Source organism: Solanum dulcamara, chromosome 5 (assembly GCF_947179165.1).
Source record: "Solanum dulcamara chromosome 5, daSolDulc1.2, whole genome shotgun sequence".
NCBI lineage: Eukaryota > Viridiplantae > Streptophyta > Magnoliopsida > Solanales > Solanaceae > Solanum > Solanum dulcamara.
Window position 1 is genome coordinate 49112611 of NC_077241.1, and position 21141 is coordinate 49133751.

Consider the following 21141-nt stretch of genomic DNA (forward strand, 5'->3'; position numbering starts at 1 on the left):
TTCAAACAAAATATTAACTCCAACCACTCTAACATCTATTCTAACTGCACAATCAAATTGTCATAATATCAAATCCAATTACAAGAAACTTTAATACTTTTAGCAAGATTACTGTCCATAAATAATCTTCTTGTGTCAATAGATGATATGGGTTTACTAGGTACATTTCTTGTGTCCCAAAGGCAAATCATAATGAAAATTTATATAAAATTGGGTGTAATTTTTTTTCAGTTTTTGGGCCTATCTAAAAATTTTCTGTCTCAAAAATCAATAACATATTCAACCAATATCGCCAAAATAAGTTATAATATTTATCAACATTCTATTAGGATTATAATAATTCTAAATCCACCTCCAAATATTAAAAGAAGTATAATACTATCACAAGTCGCTAATAACGAAAGAATGCTCATGACACAAGTGAAATGACTAATACAACGACTCTAAGAGTTTAAAAAAGAGGACGATAGAAAATAAATAACTAATTGCCAACGAAAAGCAACGCTTGCTCATCAGAAATTTGTTAACTCATGCACTCTAGCTAAAGAAAGCCTCGTAGACGTCACCTGTGATCTTTATAAAAAAAATAGTGGAGAGTGAGTCACTAACTCAATGAGTAATAATACTTAACCACAAATATTTTTAATAGAAAAAGTCAGAAAACATGTTAGTGTAATAATAAGAAAATATCATGAAATAAATGCCTTTTTAAAAAATGATAACAATAATCATTCTTGCATGTTTCATGTAAGCAGAAATCAATTAACAATTTAGTAATAAAATCAATAAACACTGCCATATCATTTTATTTTTTATTTTTATTTAGAAAAAATTCATTAATTTGATCAATCCAAACACATAATGTCTACGTTGACAGGAATCAAACTACCAGAGAAATTTATGAGTTTCACATTCCGACATGTTAAAGTGCTTAAAAGAAACCACAAGTTTTAATTTCTGAGGATATGCATTGAAAACATCTAGAAATCATTGAAGTTTCTCATTTCTCGATGTCAAATTTGGAGCTCTTATTGTCAGTGGCAACATAAGAATGAACCTGAGGATCCACATCTGGATTAATCCTGAGTAGTGCGTTAACTTTTTTCCCAAGAAAGCTGTTATAATGTTATCCAAGTCAAATGTATAGTCGATGTTTACAAACACACTTTCTTAGGCAGCTAGCACTAGATGCTCTAACAGCTTTTCATTGTCATTAAAAATACATTTGGTAGGTTCAAATTCAGTACAAGTAGTGGGTCATCAATGTTCTCCCCAAATCAAACTAGATATCTAGAAAACGTGGATCAAAGAAGGAATAGAGTGCCTAGAAAGGTGACTATGGAGTGGCAAAGTGAGCTTGTTCAATGACCGTATCAATTTCAACATTCTCACAAACAATAAAAGGGGATTTCCCTCTAAGTTCCAATGTCACAGGCTTAAGATTGCTCTTAGAAGCCAATTCAAGTATGATTCTGTTGATCCAGTAAAAAAAACTTATCCACATTCATATGACTACAGATAGAAGCACCAATAATAGCGCCACAAATTAAAAATGATATTCAGAACACGTTCAGGCAGATCGACCTCCTGCAATATATTTGCTAAATAAAATGCAAATAATGGGGTTTTCTCAGCCTTCTTTAATATGATTGTGTTGCCACAAGCTAAAGCAGGGCCAATCTTTCATGAAAACACGAGGAGAGAAAAATTTTATGAGATAATCTGACCAGCAATCCTAATCAATTTATGCAATATTTGAACATGATACGGTCCATCAACATGAATGGTCATACCATGAATTTTATCTGCCCAACTAGCATAATAACTAAGTAGACGTACAACCATTGGTACTTCAATCTTAACAGGTTATTCATAAGGCTTTCAGTGTCCCAACTTTCGAATGTTGTAATTTTATTGTTATGTTTTTCAATCAGATCAACAAAGAGCATCAATGTATTTGACCTTTCATAAGCAGTCACTCGCTAATCAAGTGTGAGATAAGATCCTGAGATGGATTCAACAAAAAAGATACTTAACAAATGATTGGGAGCAACATCTGACATGCGTAACCTAGAACACAAAAGGAAGAACTATAAGATATCACATCCCTACACGATGTATATTCAGTCCAAAATATAGATCCCTACACGAAAAGAGAATAATTTGAAATTGTTACCAAGGTAGAAAAGAGGGTTGTCTCAAAAGTAAAAAACTAATTTCACGGTTTTTTTTCTTTTGGATATATGAAAGAACAGTAGGGAGTGGAAATAAAATAATAAAATTTAAGTTATTAATAAGCTACTTGACTTTTATCGGCTATTATCTTTAAGTACCAATAAATAATTTTCACTAAAACAATTTCTCTTGTAGTGATAAGGTCACTACTTTAATAGTATTCAAATGAGATATACATAGTTTAGATGAACTATTACCAAGTAATTGACCTTACGTTTATGAGGTTACATCACAAGTCAATGTCGTCACCATCACCTGTGCTATCAACTTTATCATCATTAGTACAATTATTACCTTCATTCTCCTCACGATCACTGATGTACTCTATCATAGTGCCATCCTCTTAGTCAGAATCATCTTTGTTATGATCAATTACAAATTCTTGTTCTATTTGAGCCTCCAATTCAATTACATTTACATCTAAGATAACCAAATCAACATCATCTCTATGTAGTTGACTCAACATATTCACCATATCATTGATAATTAAATTACTTTCAAGTGAAATATCTTGATACACTTTATCATTTGTGATATGCAACTCATCACTTTCTGTCTATTTTCCTTCGTTGGCACATCGTATAAGTGTCTATCTTAAAATTTGAGCACAATTAGTCAATTTCCACCCAATTTTGGATCATCAATATGAAATACTTATTTTTCTTGAGTTGATAGTACAAAAGAATCATGTTCAACAAGATTCTATACACCAATTGATAAATTAAATATTGAAATAATGTCTTACAAAGCAATCACTCTTAATTAAACATCTACAGAGAAAGTGCCCTCAGTCTAATAATACGCAAGAGGTGATCAATATAAAACTGCCCAACACAAATATCATATTAAATAGTGAGTCAGTGAACAACTATTTCAAGTTGAAATTTTGAAATTAAAAACCACAACATGACTGAACCAAGAAACAAAAGAGGGAAATACTGAACTTGGTTTGAAAATCAGGATAGTTTTCTCATAATCAAAAATTAAGTAATATAAGAACTTACCATAAGCTGGAAATACCTCATGGTGCTCAACCCACTTCGTTGATCACTAGGGTACACTCTTGAGTGCTCTTATTATATCATATTAATAGTCTGATACATAAATAGTATAAATTATTAGACATTTCAAAAAGTAAGTAATTTAAGAATTTACCATAAGATGGAAATTCATTTCTAGTACATAAAACATCATCATGCATCTTAAAACATTTTCTAGGTGATGCATCAAATGTCTCTACACTATTACTCCATAACTCTGTCAGCTCATTAATCAAAGGAGGCAAATAAACATCAATATCCTTTTCTGATGCATGAGGATCAGGAATAAGCAATGAAATTATCACAAATGCATCCTTGAAACATTTCCAAGGAAGAAGATTATAAGGAACAAGAATGACAGACCACATACTATACGATGTGCTCATGTTACTGAATAAATTAAAACCATCGGTTTCAAGACCAGGTCTAATATTTTGAGATTTTTGTGAAGACCATTGATGAGTCTTGTCAAACTCTTTCCATGCTTCAGAATCAATGGGATGCCTTAACACATTTTCCTTATCAAGATGTTTTTCTTTGTGCCACCTCATGTCCACACTTATTTTTCTAGACCTAAATAATCTTTGAAGTCTCAGTTTTAATGAAAAATACTGCAAGACTTTATGGCGAATCTTTTTATTTATGGAGAATATTTTTGTTCCTTTCATTATCAATTTTCCACCTCGAGGTAACACAATGTGGACACTCTTGTCTATTATTTTGTTCTGCCTTTTACAATACACAATCATTTTTGCAAGCATGAATCAAAATATATCCTAATCCCAAACTTGCAGCATATTTTTAGTATCATAATATGACTAAGAAAGTGTCTCACCAATACGCAATGCCCTTTTTAGTAACTCCAGCAACATATCAAATGATTTATTACTCCATTGATTTTACACATTTTAAGTGTAATAACTTCACAACAAATGAAAGCTTTGAGAAGTTCACACCCTAGGTATAATTCACGTTCAACTTCCTCCAGTAATTTGTCAAATTTCTTAGATTCTTTCTCACTCATATTACCACAAACATCAATACTGGTTGTCTCCTCTGTAAAATCAGCAAATGATTGTCAAGACCCAAGCCTAGGGCTTAGACGTGACAAGGTGAATGGACACCCAGAGGTACCTCACCTAAGCCTCTTAGCATTCATATATCTTTTCATAGGTAATCACATTTAAAAATACATGGAAAAAAGGGAAATGAGACTAAGGGAGAACTTCATAGAATTAGAGTCATTATCAACTTCAAACATCAAACATCTATGTCCAAACATACCTCTACTAAAGACTTAGCGAGGAATAAGACATGTGTCTAGCCCACTCTCATCATTATCAACTTCAAACATCAAACATCTATGTCCAAACATACCTCTACTAAAGACTTGGCGAGGACTAAGACTGTCTCTAGTCCACTCTCATAGTGAATGAAAATAAGTACCATCATAAGAATCCAAAGTCTTTACATAAATAAGCTAGAAAAAAAAGGAATATTATTCCCGAAACATGGAAATTTACCAATAAAGCATCCTTCAACGTAATCAACTCGCCATATGGGGGTGAATGTAGAGCAACACCGCTCCCTACATGGTGATATCATGTAGGAAAAAGAGTATGCGTTATTACTTTGAATTTACTAAGTATGTGAGCATGCAATATAATGAAAAGCAATAAGACATTTATAAGAAAAGTACATAAGTGAATGCATGCATGAATAATCACGTAATGAGTATTAAAAACATTCATTTATGGGAATATGACTATAACCGATATTTAAGACCATGCGAGCTATACGTGGAATCCAACGTAACCCCCACATTGGAAGAAGGGAGACTACTTGCCAAGGTAGAACTCTGTCAAATTTCATTCATTATTTAACTGTAACTTTAAGGGCTTTTGTGAATCCACTAGCCTAATCCTACAACGGCTCCTGTGTTGGCACATAGTTAATGAGACAAGGGGTTGCTACTAGGATTCTCTTACCGAATCCTACCTTAGTGCCCTATTCGGTGCTAAGTCAAATCTCATGGAAATATATATATATATATATCATACTAACATAAGCATACATATAGGTTTAGACATTAAATCATCATTCGGTAGAATAGCTCATTAAAACCCTTTAGTGATTCAATTATGCAAGAATATTCCTTATCACATAAAGAATCCTTCGCTCGTATCATTTTATCATTCTTTCATTTCATAAGACTCCCTTTTTGATTATAGATATTGTTTTCATAAACATTCATTTGGAGTCAAAAACTTTCAATGCAACTTCATTGAGAAAATAGTGAAACTAGGTGTGTTCTATTCAATCAACCTTTAAATCATTTAAAACAATGATAGCATGCATGAGAGTATTGAAATGCATCAATAAAATATCTTTAAAGCAACCCACCAACATACTTCTTAAAACCCCTTTCATACTTCCATATAAGGACCTTTTTCATAGCCAACCATTTCATGAAATTAAGAGTCAATATAAACTAAAATAGATAAATAAACTTCAAATATTCAAGAATTTATACATTTGGAATCATAATATGAGAACCCATAAAAATCCACCATTCAAATAGAACTATTGAATTTAGAAAATACTTAGGCTCCATAGGTGGAAGAACCCATGAATGAGACACACATACCTTGGGGAATAAATACCAATAAAAGCTTGAAAACGGAGGCTTGAAGCTCTTGGAATAAAACCTTTACTTTCTTGGTGAAGAGGAAGATCTTGAGAGAAACTTCAGAGGTTAGGGTTTTGTATGAGAGAGTTAATGTGAAGAATAAGGGATTTAGAAAATTTAGGGTCTAGATAGGGTCAATTTAGTCCCAAAATGACCACACTTTGGTATTAAAATATGGAAACAGACTAAAATATCCCTCTTAAATTTGGTCGGACTGGGCTTCACGGGGACCCTTCATGGTCCGTGGTGCTTATCATGTCCCTTGGTGGTGTACCATAGTAAATTAGTTGGGGAAAGATTTTGGAGGTTTTCAAGAAAGTCTCTGAACTTCCTCCATGGAGACCTTTATAGTCCTAGGAGGGCATCAAGGTATGTTAAATGCAGCCATGGTGCAGGACCTGCAGGAATAACCACCACGGAGCACACCATTGTCCATGAACAGCTCCACGGCTCATGGTGGTAGATCGTGGTCGTCGCCTTATAATGTTTTCTGCGGCCTTAGGAGAGGGGTCACCACAGAGGGCACTATGGTTCGTGGTTCTCACCACGGTCTGTGGTCCCTTTCCTGTAGATATGAGTCTCTAAATCCCTACCATGGTTTCTCACCATGGTCTGTGGTTCTTACTACGGCCCATGATGGCCTTTCGTGGTCATCATCTGGTGTCAATTTCTGCAGTTCTATGAGATTTCATCCTTTTTTCCTTGTATTAGGACTTTGCAACTTCTTGGGTCTTACAATATCTCCCCCTTAGGAACATTCATCCTTAAATGAGAATCATTAGCATAGAAAGGAAAACGACACGAGGACTAGCAACCGAACATGAATACAATCACATTTGAAACGCATAAAACATGAGATCTTTGAACTTAGCATAAAACATGACTTTAAAATCAACTTCATGAACATGTATGCATATGAAGACTTAGGAAAATTTAAAACATTGGAGTCTTACACATTTGAGAATGAACAACTTAGTACCTTAGAATTAAGTAGAATGAAAGAGATGAGGGTAACGTTTTATCATAACCGCTTCCGCTTCCCATGTAGCGCTTTTAACTTGTTGATTCCTCCAAAGGACTTTGATGGATGCAACTTCCTTGTTCCTCAATCTCTTAACTTACCGGTCAAAAATTTCAACCGGTACCTCTTCATAGGTCAAGTTTTCTTCAATATTCACCACTTCCAATGACACAATGGAACTAGGATTGCCCACACATTTTCTCGACATAGAAACATGGAACACCGGATGAACCATAGCCATTTCCAAAGGAAACTCCAACTCATAGGCAACCTTGCCAACACGTCTCAAAATTCTATAAGGCCCTAATACCTAGGGCTCAATTTCCCTTTCTTACCAAATCGAACTACACCCTTCATGGGTAAAACCTTTACGTATATTCAATCATCCACATTGAACTCAAGATCTCTTCTCCTTGTATTAGAATAGGACTTTTGGCGATTCTGAGCCGTCTTCAACCTTTCTCTAATGAATCTCACCTTCTCTACAACATCAAACACCAAATTAGGACCCAACAAGGTCATCTCATCTACTTCGAACCAACCAACCAGAGACCTACATCTTCTTTCATACAAACCTTAAATAGTCCCATCTCAATACTTGAGTGGTAGCTATTATTGTAGGAGAACTCAATGAGCAGTAGATGATCATCCCAACTCCCTTTTAACTCCAATACACAAGACCTTAACATATCCTCTAGTATTTGAATTGTTCGTTCATCTTTCCCATCGGTTTGAGGATGGAATGCAGTGCTTAGCTTTACCTTGGTACCAAGACCCCTTTGAAATAATTTCCAAAAATGCGAAGTGAATCGAGTACCATGATCTGAAATAATTGACAAAGACACACTATGTAATCTTACCAATTCTCGAATATACAACTTAACATAATCCTCGGCACTATAGGAAGTCTTGACTAGTAGAAAGTGAATCGACTTTGTCATTCTTTCAACAATCTCCTAAATTGAATCATGATGTTCCTGAGTACGAGGCAAACCACTACGAAATCCATGTTCACATCTTCCTACTTCCAAGTAGGAATTTCAATGTCTAGCCCCAGGCCAGTTGGTCTTTGATGTTCGGCTTTAACTTTTTAGCAATTTAGACATTTGGCCACGAACCTTGGTATGTTCTTTTTCATACCACTCTACCAATAAAGCTCCTTTAAGTCTCGATACATTTTCATCGAACTGGGATGGATAGAGTATGAAGAATTATGAGCCTACTTTCAGATCAAACCTCTTAGGCCATCCATATTCGGAACACATAACTGACCTTGGTGGTAAAGTACCCCATCTTCCCCTTTTGAAAAGACTTATACATTCTTTTGTTTTACCAACCTGTCGAGGTATTATTTTGACTTAGCATTAACCACTAAAGATTATTTGGACCCGTTATGAACAATCATACCACCATCATCAGAACCGCTCAACTTCAGTCCTAGTCTAGCCAATTGGTGAACATGCTTTACCAATTCCCTATTTTCTTCATCAACATGAGCCACACTCGCTATAGACACTCTACTAAGTGAATCGACAACCACATTGTCTTTCCCCGGATAATAATGCAAACTCATGTCATAGTCCTTGAGGAGTTCTAGCCACCTCTTTTGCCTTAGATTGAGGTCTTTTTAGTGAACATATATTAGAGACTCTTGTGATCGGTGAACGCATCTACATATACCCTATAGAGTAATGCAACCAAGTTTTTAAAGAAAATACAATGACCGCTAAATCAAGATCATGGGTAGGGTAGTGATGTTCGCACGCCTTCAATTTCCTAGAAGCATAGGCTATTCCCTTGCCATTTTGCATCAAGACACAACCTAAACCAATCTTTGAAGTGTCACAATAAACTATAAACCTTTCTAACCCGTCTGGTAGAGTCAAAATAGGAGCAGAGGTAAGTCGATCCTTCAAAGTTTGAAAACTCCTCTCACACTCATCCGTCCATAAGAACTTTGCCTTCTTTTGAGTCAATTTCGTTATAGGAGATGAAATAGTAGAGAACCCTTCAACAAACCTTCTATAATAATCGGCTAGACCCAAAAAGCTCATATAGTCTGAAGGAGACATTGGTCTAGGCCAATTCTTGACCACTTCCATTTTCTTTGGATCAACCTTTATCTCATCATCGGATACTATGTGACTAAGAAATTCTACCCCTTTCAACCAAAATTGTCACTTACTAAATTTTGCAAACAATTGCCTATCTCTCAAGATTTGAAGAACAACCTTTAAATGATTCTTATGTTCTTCCTCATACCGTGAGTAAATCAGAATGTCATCAATCAAGACCATCATAAAAGTATCAAGGTAGGGTTTGAACACCCTATTTATTAAGTCCATGAACACCACCGACATATTTGTCAACCCAAATGAAATCACTACAAACTCAAAGTGACCATACCTTGTTTAGAATATCGTCTTGGGAATGTCACACTCCCTAACCCTTAGTTGGTGATAGCCAGACTGAGGATCAATCTTGAAGAAATGAATTGCCCATTTCAATTGATCAAACAAATCATCTATCTCTAAGGATTGGGTACATGTTATTAATGGTCACTTTATTCAATTGACGGTAATCTATGCATATCCGAAATGACCCATCCTTCCTTCTTATAAACAACATGGGAGCACCCCATAGTAAAATACTTAGTCTTATGAACCCTTTCTCTAATAAGTCCTTTAATTGTTCCTTCAACTCTTTTAATTCCCCCTGGGGCCATTCAGTAAGGAGGAATAGAGATAGATTTGGTATCGGGGAAGAAGTCGATACAAAATTCACTTCCCTTTTGGAAGGGATACTGAGAAGGTCATCGTGGAAGATATTGGGAAACTCATTAACTACAAGAACTAACTCAAGAGAAGGACTTTCGGAGTTGACATTTCTAACCCTCACAATGTGGTAAATGCAACTCTTAACAATCAACTTTTGCGCCCTAAGACAAGAAATGAACCTATCCTTTACTACCGAATCATGACCTTTTCATTCAAGAATAGACTCATTTGGGAATTGAAACTTGACTCGATGAGTCCTATAATCTATGGAAGCATATGATGCATGTAACCAATCCATTCCAAAAATAACATCAAAATCTACCATGTCAAGCTCAATGAGATTACAAGGAACAACTTTATGCAAGATAGACATGAGACAACCCTTATAGACTTTTCTAGCAACAACCAACTCAACAATAGGGGTAGACAGCAAATAGGGCTCTATTTTGATAAAAAATCAAACCTATTAGCAAGGAATGGAGTAACATACATAATCTACACTCGGATCTAATAATGCATGCACATCAACAACAAAGACCTTTAACATACCAGATAAAGCAACTTGAGCCATCTCTCTTCCCCTTCTGGTAGTCACCAGATAGTCCATCTTCTTATGTCCACTCTTGCCACAACTATAGCAACTATGTGTATCGGCCAGGTACTCCCTTAAATGGTCCTTACCACACCAGTAGCATGAGGGGTAGTCACTTTTCTTCCCATCACTCTTTCTCAAATTTGAGATATATATTTATCCTTTTGACCTCCTCAAACGGTTAAAGTCTTTCCCCCTCATAGCATTTCTTTGGATCACCCGCTTTCTTTTCTTACCATTCGCGTTCACGGGAGTCATCTATTGTTGATTCAGCTGAGTGGTCACACTTCGAGCCAATAATAAGATGGCATCAAGAAATTCTGTATTAGTCACTTATTCGGCTAGAGGATCATTAGGATTTTGTTCCTCATTAGCATCAACCCCTCCTTGAACTAGAGCCTCGGAAATCAGAGAAACTTGGTTCTCATCTCCAACCCTTGCTCTAGATGGAGGTACCTTTCTTGGAGGCATGACCTAGAAGACGCAAACCGATTTGTTAGTTAGAGGAAATCTTATGACCACTCTAGGGCATGATATAAATCATGAAAGAAGGTAAAACTTTCCTAAATGCCTCATAGTCTCCTATTCATAGGTGTGACGCGCTTCACAATAATGAACAAGACCCTATTTGCCGTGGTACATTGGATTCTGAAAACTATTAAAAACTTTGAATTTTGATACCAAGTTTGTCATGACCCAAACCTAGGACCTAGACGTGACACGGTGATGGATACACCTGGAGGTACCTTACCCAAGCCTATTAGAATTCATATAGCTTTTCATAGGTAATGACATTTAATAATAAGAGGAACAAAGAGACATGGGACGAAGGGAGAATGTCAACGTCATAGAATAAGAGTCGTTATCAACTTCAAACATCAAACATCTATGTCCAAACATACCTCTACTAAAGACTTGGCAGGGTCTAAGACATATCCCTAGCTCACCCTCATAATAAAAGAAAATAAGTACCATGATAAGAATCCAAAGTGTTTACATGAACAAGCTACAAAGGAAAGGAATATTGTTCCTGAAACACGGGAACTCACCAATAAAGCAGCCTTCAACGCAATCAACTAGCCATGTGGAGGTGAATGTGGAGAAACGCTGATCCCTACACGGTGACACATGTAGGCAAAAGAGTATGTGTTAGTACTTTGAATGTAGTAAGTATGTGAGCATGCAATTTAATGAAAAGCAATAAGACATTTATAAGAAAAGTACATAAGTGAATGCATCATGAATAATCATGTAATGAGCATTAAAAATATTCATTTGTGGAAATATGACTATAACTAACATTTAAGACCACGCGAGCTATTACATAAAATCCAACGTAACCCCCACATTAGAAGAGGGGTAGAACTCCGAAAAATTTTATTCGTTCTTTAACTTTAATTTTAAGGGCTTTTGTGGATCCACTAGCCTAATCCTACAAGGGCTCCTGTGTTGGCACATAGTTAATGGGACAAAGGGTTGCTACTAGGATTCTCTTACAGAATCCCACCTCAATGCCCCATTCGGTGCTAAGTTAAATCTCACGGAATAATACATATATCATACTAACATAAGCATATATATAGCTTTAGACATTAAATCCTCATTCGGTAGAATAGCTCATTTAAACCCTTTAGTGATTCAATTATACAAGAATTGTCCTTATGGCATAAAAAATTTGTCGCTCATATCATTTCATTATTCTTTCATTTCATAAGACTCCCTTTTTGATCATAGACATTACTTTCATAAACATTTATTTAAAGTCAAAATCTTTCAATGCAACTTCATTGAGAAAATAGTGAAACTAGGTGGGTTCTATTTAATCAACCTTTAAATCATTTAAAACAATGCTAGCATGCATGAGAGTATTGAAATACATATAAAATATCTTTAAAGCAACCCAACCAACATACTTCTTAAAACCCTTTTCATACTTCCATATAAGGACCTTTTTCATAGCCAACCATATCATGAAATTAAGAGTCAATATAAAATAACATATGTAAATAAACTTCAAATATTCATGAATTTATACATTTGGAATCATAATATGAGAACTCATAAAAATCCACCATTTAAAAAGAACTATTGAGTTTAGAAAATATTTGGGTTCCATGGGTGGAAGAAACCATGAATGAGACCCACATACCTTGGGGAATAAATACCAATGAAAGCTTGAAAATGGAGGCTTGAAGCTCTTGGAATGAAGTCCTAACTTTCTTGGTGAAGAAGAAGATCTTGAGAGAAACTTGAGAGGTTAAGGTTCTGCAGAGGGAGTTAATGTGAAGAATAAGGACTTTGAAAGGTTTAGGATCTTTATATAGGGTCAATTCCATCGCCAAAATGACCACAATTTGGTGTTAAAATGCGGGAAAAAACTAAAATACCCCTTTTAAATTTGGCCGGACTGGGCTTCACATGGACCCTTCGTAGTCCGTGGTGGTGTCTTGTGGTAAATGACTTGAGGAAAGATTTTGGAGGATTGCAGGAAAGTCTCTGATCTTCCTCCACGGAGACCTTCACGATCTATAGACGACATCACGTTCCCTGAAATGTAGTCTTGGTGCAACACCTGCAGGAGGACGTGCAGGAGTGACCACCACGAAGCACACCATGGTCCGTGAAGAGTTCCACGACCTATGGTGGTCGATTATGGTCCTCGCCTTGAAATATTTTCTGAGGCCTTAGGGGATGGGTCATCACGGAGGGCACTATGGTCCGTGGTGCTCACCACAGTCCGTGGTCCCTTCCCTACAGGTTTGAGTCTCTGTATCCCCACCACGGTTGCTCACCAAGGTCCGTGGTTCTTACCACGGCCCGTGATGGCCTTCCGTGGTCATCACCTTGTGCTAGTTTCTGCAGTTCTATGAGATTTCATCCTTTTTCCCTCGTATTATGACTTTCCAAATTTCGGAGTCTTACAATGATCTACCACTAGCCTCTTCTAACATGGTACGAATTCCATCATCGTTTTCATGATCTTAATTTTAATCTTCACTATAAACTGCTTCCTTGCTATCTCTCAGTTGTGATTGTTCCCCTTGGTATATCCATTGCACATAACTTTTTATAATTCCTTGGATCAATAGGTGGTTTAATTCATATGTTTGAAAAAAAACATTTACACAGTCTTGACATGGGCATTAAAATTTAGAATTTCGATCAAAGTGAGACCAAATAAGTTGCATAAAAGATTGGACACCCTCAAAATATCATTTAGAGAATTTTGGTTCTTGCATCCAGCCTTTATCCATGATCAACTGCACAAATATTACAATTACCAAGTATTGTAGAAGAAGCACATGCAATGTTCTTTCAAATAAAATAACTGTTAAAATAAATATTTCATCAATGTTGGAATACTAGCGAAAAGTAGCTTCTAGGGATTTCAAACAACAACAACATACTGAATGTGATCCTATAAGTGTGGTCTATAGAAGGTGGTGGTGTTCACAGCCTTACCCCTATCTTGTGAAGGTAGAGAGGTTGTTTTCGATAGACCCTCGACTCAAGTAAATCATATCAAAATCAAGAATGATAAAGAAATATAATAGTAAATAAGCCATGCTAAAGATAAAAAATATCAGATGCAACAACAAACAATAAGATATCCGAAGCAAAGCTAGTCACTAATCCGCATATGTATTGGTGCGTCATGGTTAACTGATGAGATATTCTATATCGATGCATTAATAACTAATTTAATATTGCTTCTCCATTTCTTTCTATTTTTGTCTTAAAAAAATTTAGTCATTCTCTTTCTATCAGTTCTTGTTAGAGGTTGCTAATTTAGAAGTTATAAATGTCAAACAACAACTTTGGGAGTTGTCATTTTAGCTTGTCTAATCTTTGTGCTTTGTTTGTTGGTCACCTCTGTGCTTCTACGTTAATTTGCTCTTATGATATAACTGGTGAAGGAAGAATTGGCCTATTACTTTGGGAGAAGAAATTGTAGGAGTAATTAACTTCAGAAGAAGCTTGATGAGATGACCCAAAGTAGAAATCAATTGTAAAGTTTACTAATCAAAAAGAAAAACATAAACAAATTGTAAAGTTTACTGATCAAAAATAAAAATGAAACTAAATTGTTAAGTTTAAAATAGAAGACATGTAATATATTGGATTACGGCAGAAGGAAATTTTTCGAAGATCCATTTTAAAATAAATTTGTAATACTAGTCGACCAAGCTTACGGTGGTCAATACACCAGGTCTATTCTAATTTCGACGGAAAACTTGTCTGGGACTTAAAAGGTCGAGCATATGATTGTCCACTTATAAATGTCCTAAAATGGTGTAATTTGTTTTTGATGAACCATATTATTGTCTTTGATTTTTGTCAGGTTGTCTCCAGCCCTTGAGCTTTAGGCCTTACCACACCAATTGCAATTCTGATTGGAACCTCACTAGGTCCATAATCAGATTTAAATGTTTTTGGTGTAGCTCACGAAATTTTCTCCATTCTCCCTGTTATGTAGCTATTAAGGACATACCTGTTACATTCCTTATCCTCTTTTGACTTTCTTTTCCTCAGAAGAGTATTCTCTTTGATGTATTTCTTGCTTCATAGACCTAAACTACTAATGGTGATTTATGTGTTCCAACAAACAAATAAAAATTTGGGCTCTTTGAATATCAGAAATGTCAATAACACAAGTAATCGAAAAAGTGGAGTCTAGGGAGGGTAGTGAGTACACAACTTTAACCCTATCAAGATAGAGAAGCTATTTTGGACAGACCCTCGGTTCAAGTAAAACATATCAAAATCAAGCATGAAAAGAAAATACAATAGTGATGACGCCATGCTAAACATAAAGAAAAAAACCAGTAGCAAGAACAAACAAAATAATAACCAAAGCAAAGATAGTCACCAATCCACAATAGCTATTTTTTGGTGAATTAATAAATTGTACTAGAAATGCATCAAGAAGATTCAAGGTTACAAGTGAGATAAAAAGCCGCTTCAGAAAAAAAACATGAAGCAAACTTAACCTTAAACCTTTGAAATAGCCACATGAATTCCCTAAATATTCTACTAAGCAAAAGATAGGGAGCTAACAAAATCCAAAACTTATCCACATTGCTTACAGGGGAAAGAATGTACCAACTGAATAAACATTCTAAATTAACATATAGCTATGCAATTAATTTTTTTCCTGCTTATTTATACTACTAGCTATTGAATATGTGTGTTGGACGTAATTTCCTTCAATTTACACAAAACTTATGATTCACACATATATTCCTTCTAATTATTACAATTCTTGTGATTAACACCTTAACAACAACTTAAACTTTAAAAGCACTGACCATTTGTTTTATCTATGCCGTTCTCATGCCTTAACGATCCCAAAGTCATCGGGAGTTGAAAAGCATTTATCGGCACACTGAATGTCAACTCCTATCTTATCCTACCTACAATATTTTATCTGAAGTAATACTTTGTCCATGTGTACCCGACAACTAAATTACAAGTCCTATCGTAACAGATTAGACATATTTGTGCATCACTCTATACTATTCTAGCATAGAGTATTCCGTGAACCAACAGAAAGTTGCAAAAAATAAGGTAGGGGGAACAAATCTGCGTTGCGGACCTAGGAAACTATTTTTGGCCCGGGGAAATTTGAGAGAGTGGATTGGGCAATGTGTCCGTGTCATAGAGAAGAGAAATTTTTCGAAACAAAGCAAAAGAGAAAGTCCTCATCACGGACCTGGGGGCTTAAATTTATCCGTCACCAGTTTTAATGAGGGTCAAACTGTAAGACACTATAAGTCGGAAAGTCAAAACCAAGAAAAAAATTCTCAAATCTTGAACAGAACACACGTTTATGACTGTCTCTACGAATCGTACGAGTTTACACGACCGTAGAAATGAGTCGTGGAGGGAGTCATTAGTGGTAGTCATGATCAACCTTAAAGGGAGGTCTTACGACTCATGTTGATGACCCTTTCTCACTTAGATAATCCGTAGACACAACTCGTAGGAAGAGTTCTGAGGCTAAGTTCCAGAAGTCCCTCAAGGTCAGGTGTACGACTTGACAGAATGGCTCGTAGAAGCTATGAAGGGTCATAAGAACCAACCATCACAAAACTTCAAAGACTTGTAATTTATAGGTTTTTGAAACCTGAGGGCGAGCTAACAGAATGAACCGTAGACAAGATGACGGGTAGTAAACCTTGCCCATTCCCAAACATCAGAGACTTGATTTTTAATAGTTTTCTCAGACCTGCAGGACGAGTCATTTAGACGACTCATCAACACTTTGAAGACTCATAGAAATGGATTTGTTGGGCCAAATTTTAATATTTATTGAGGGCTAATTGTGTCATTTCCAAAGTTTGATTCAATAAACCTAGACAGTTTTATGGCCAAGTTCAATGTCTATAAATATTCAATCCTTCAAATTCCCCTCCTATTCAATTTATTCTCCTAGAATTTTCAAAGGCAAGAACAAATTCTCTCAAGGTTTCCTCTTCAAGCTAAAGCTAGGGTTTCCATATTTCTACAAGGTTTCTTCATCAATTCTTAGTGAATTCTAGCAAGGTATGTGGGGATTGATTCATTGGCTCTTTTCACCCATGAAGTCCCAAAGATTCCTCAAGTTTTTATTCAGTTTTCAATTGATTATGAACCCTAGTTTTGATAAATTGCATTGGTATGGTTTGATTTTATTTTTCAATGTTATCAATGATCTTTATATGCATTTTCTCATTTGAATTGCATGATTTCAAGTTAAATTATCGATGCCCATGCATAAAGCTATATTTTAAAGCTATGATTATGAAGTTAAGATGAGTTTATGAGTTGATCATGAGTTAAATGATTTTCAATGAAAGCTTTATATGAGTTCAAGTTGAGATTCATGATTATAAATTTAAAGTTATGATGATGGTCAGAGTTAAGATCAAAAGATGTTTTAAAGATGGAGATAAGGGCAATTCTCACCGAAGTTATAGATTCTTATGAATCACCAAGTAGATGAGTTGTCCCTAATATGTTTTAAAGATGGATTGATAGGTAGCTACAATATTTCCCTACTATGTTATGATCATATTTATGAGTTTCCGTTGGGATATTGACTAAGCACCGAGAGGGTTTGTAGGTGGGGTTCGATCCGATAACATAGTTAGTTACCCCAAAAAATCCTAGTAGTAACCTAAAGTCTCAAACTACATTGTCCACGTAGGTTGCCTTTATAGCCTAGGTAGTAGATCTACATAGCCCAGTTGAATAGTTATTTTTGGAGTATGCCCTGGCAAGGTAGCCTCCCCTATTTAGATGAAGAAGTCATCGAATTCCATGATATAGCTCCCATGGACTTAGTTGTTGGTTAAAGGTCCAATCCCATACAAGTTGGAGTTAAGTTATGAGATGTGAAGTTATGAGTTTATGATATGCATTGACCAAGAGTTTCTTATATTTTAAATTGCTTTTAAGCTTTACTCATGTTCATTATAATTGGTCATGCATCTTGTAGAATATTGGTTACGTTCTTTTACTATTTTATTCATACCTCACATACTTAGTACATTCAAATGTACTAACACATATTTTACCTACATTGTCTCATAATGTCGGGCCAGACAATGCTCGTGATCATCCCACTTGTGGCTAGAGATTTCTTTAGATTTTAAAGAAGTTGGTGAGTCCTCATTCTACCAAGGATAAGACTTTTATTCATAATTACTATTGTCTTCACTTTATTCTATTGATAGGGTGAGCTTAGAGCTTTTCCTAAGCCTCCGTCAAAGATTAAATTAGAGGCATGTTTAGATGATATATTGGTGTAGTCCGAATTGGACATTTATAGAGTTGATTTCCCTTAGTCCCATTCCCCACTTAATAATTACTTCAGCTCATCTTTATATTTTTCTTTCCCTTATGCATGCGATGTATGCTAAGATGACTTATGGTTGGGGTCCCTCGCATCCCGATCACTGTATTACAACTAGGACCTAGGTTGGGTCGTGATAAACTTCTTATCGGATGGCTCCGACAGAGTTAAAGGATTTAAAAGATCAATTAAAAGTCTTGTTAGACAAGGTTTTTATTAGGCCAAGTACATCCCCATGGGGTGCTCCCGTATTGTTTGTTAGAATGAAGGATGGTTCACTACATATATTCATAGATTATCGATAATTAAATAAGCTAACCATCATGAATAAGTATCAAATTCCAAGAATAGATGACTTGTTTGATCAATTGCAAGGGGCAAGTTACTTCTCCAAAATAGACCTTCATTCCGATTATCACCAATTGAGGGTAAGGGAGTGTGACATTCCCAAAATAGCATTTTGGCGAGGTATGGCCATTATGATTTTCTAGTCATGTAGTTTTGTTTGACCAATGCTCCCATGGCTTTCATGTACTTAATGAATAGGGTGTTCAAGCAATACCTAGACATATTTGTGATTGTATTCATCGATGATATTTTGGTTTACTCTCGGAATGAGGAGGAGCATGTAAGTCACTTGAGTATTATGTTGCAAACTCTAAGAGACAAACAACTATTTGCAAAGTTCAACAAATATGAGTTTTGGTTAAGGGAGGTGGCTTTACTTGGTGACATTGTGTCCGGTGAAGGAATTATGGTTGATCCTAAGAAAATCGAGGCGGTAAAGAATTGGCCTAGAGCATTATCTTCTTCATATACTAGGAATTTCTTGGGCCTAGCAGAATATTATAGGATATTTTTGGAAAGGTTTTCATCGATATCATCACCTTTGACCAAGTTGACTCAAAATAAGGTAAAGTTTTAATGCTCAAAAGCATGTGAAAAGAGTTTTCAAGAGTTGAAGGATCGTCTCACTACCGCTCCTATCTTGACCTTGCCGAAATGGTCTAATGTCTTTGTGGTATATTATGATGCTTCAAGGGTTGGTCTTGGCTGTGTATTAATGCAACATGGTACGGTAATAGCCTATGCTTCTAGGAACTTAAGGTGCATGAACAAAACTATCCAACCCATGATTTTGAACTAGCAGCGGTTGTGTTTACTTTGAAAATTTGGAAGTACTATCTTTATGGTGTCCATGTGGATATGTTCATCGACCATAAGAGTTTACAATATGTGTTTAAGCAAAAAGACTTGAACCTTCGGCAAAAGAGATGGCTTCAATTATTGAAGGATTATGATATGAGTGTATTGTATCATTCGAGCAAAGTTAATATGGTTGCCGATGTACTAAGTAGATTATCCATGAGTAGTATGTCACATGTTGAAGAATATAAGAAAGAATTGATTAAAGATGTTCATAGATTGACACGTTTAGGTGTGTATTTGGTTGATTCTAATGATGGAGGTGTTCTTGTTTATAATGGTTTGGAATAGTCTCTTGTAGTAGATGTTAAGGCCAAGAAAGACTAGTATCCAATGTTGGTTGAGTTAAAGAACTCGATTGCCAAAAATACTATTGAGGCTTTTTACCAAGGGGGAGATGGCGTGCTACATTACCAAGGTCCTTTATGTGTACCTAACATTGAAGGATTGAGAGAGTTGATCTTGGATGAGGCCCATAGTTCCTAATACTTGATTCATCCGCGTTCCACTAAGATGTATCGTGACTTAAGAGAAATGTATTGATGGAATGGCATGAAGAAGGACATAGAGGAGTTTCTAGCTACGTGTCCAAATTGCCAACAAGTCAAAGTTGAACATCAAAGAATGAGAGATCTAGCCCAAGATATTGAAATTCCTACTTGGAAATGGGAAGATGTAAACATGGATTTTGTAACAGGTTTTCCTCGTACTAAGAAGCAACATGATTCTATTTGGGTTATTGTAGATCGAATGACCAAGTCAGCTCATTTTCTACTGGTTAAAACATCTTATGGTGCCAAATATTATGCTATGTATGTGAGTTGGTAAGACTTCATGGTGTGCGCTTTTCCATTATATCGGATCGAGGTTCATAATTCGCTTTACACTTTTGGAAGTCATTTCAAAAGGGTCTCGGTATAAAGGTTAAGTTGAGTACCACTTTTTATCCTCAAACTGATGGTCTAGTCGAAAGAATGATCCAAACTTTAGAATATATGTTAAGGGTGTGTGTTATTGATTTTAAAGGACGTTGGGATGAACATTTGACATTGATTGAGTTTGCCTATAATAATAGTTATCATTCTTGCATCCAAATGGATCCTTTCGAAGCATTGTGTAGGAAGAGATATAGATCCCCGGTAGGATGGTTTGAAGTAGGTGAGATGGCCTTGATTGGTTTAGATTTGATTATCGATGCTATGGAGAAGGTAAGAATCATAAGGGAGAGGTTGAAGATGGCTTAAAGTCATCAAAAGTCCTATTTTGATGTTAGGAAAAGAGAGCTTGAATTTGAAGTGGATGATTGAGTCGAAGGTTTCACCCATGAAGGGTGTAATACATTTTGGCAATAAAGGGAAATTGAGTCCTAGATACGTTGGACCTTACAAGATATTGAGACGTGTTGGCAAAGTGGCTTATGAGTTAGAATTGCCATTTGAGTTAGGTATGGTTCACCCTGTGTTTCATGTGTCTATGTTGAGGAAGTTCGTGGGTGATCCAAACTCCATTGTGCCCTTGAAAGATGTAAGTGTTGAAGAAAATTTGACTTATGAAGAAGTTTCGGTGGAAATCTTAGACCATCAAGTTAAGAAGTTAAGAAATAAAGAAGTTGTGTCCGTCAAAGTGTTATGGAGGAATCAACAAGTAGAAAGTGCTACTTAGGAGGCGGAAGAGGATATGATTAAATTATACCCGAACCACTTTCCCTCTACTCAATCCTAAAGTAGTAAGTTATTCCTATTCA

General features: G+C 35.8%; 1 pseudogene; it reads right to left on the reverse strand.

The window, feature by feature from the left end:
• Positions 1-1336: 1336 nt before the first annotated feature.
• LOC129890577 (aldehyde dehydrogenase family 2 member B7, mitochondrial-like) lies at positions 1337-3826 on the reverse strand (annotated as a pseudogene).
• Positions 3827-21141: the final 17315 nt, after the last annotated feature.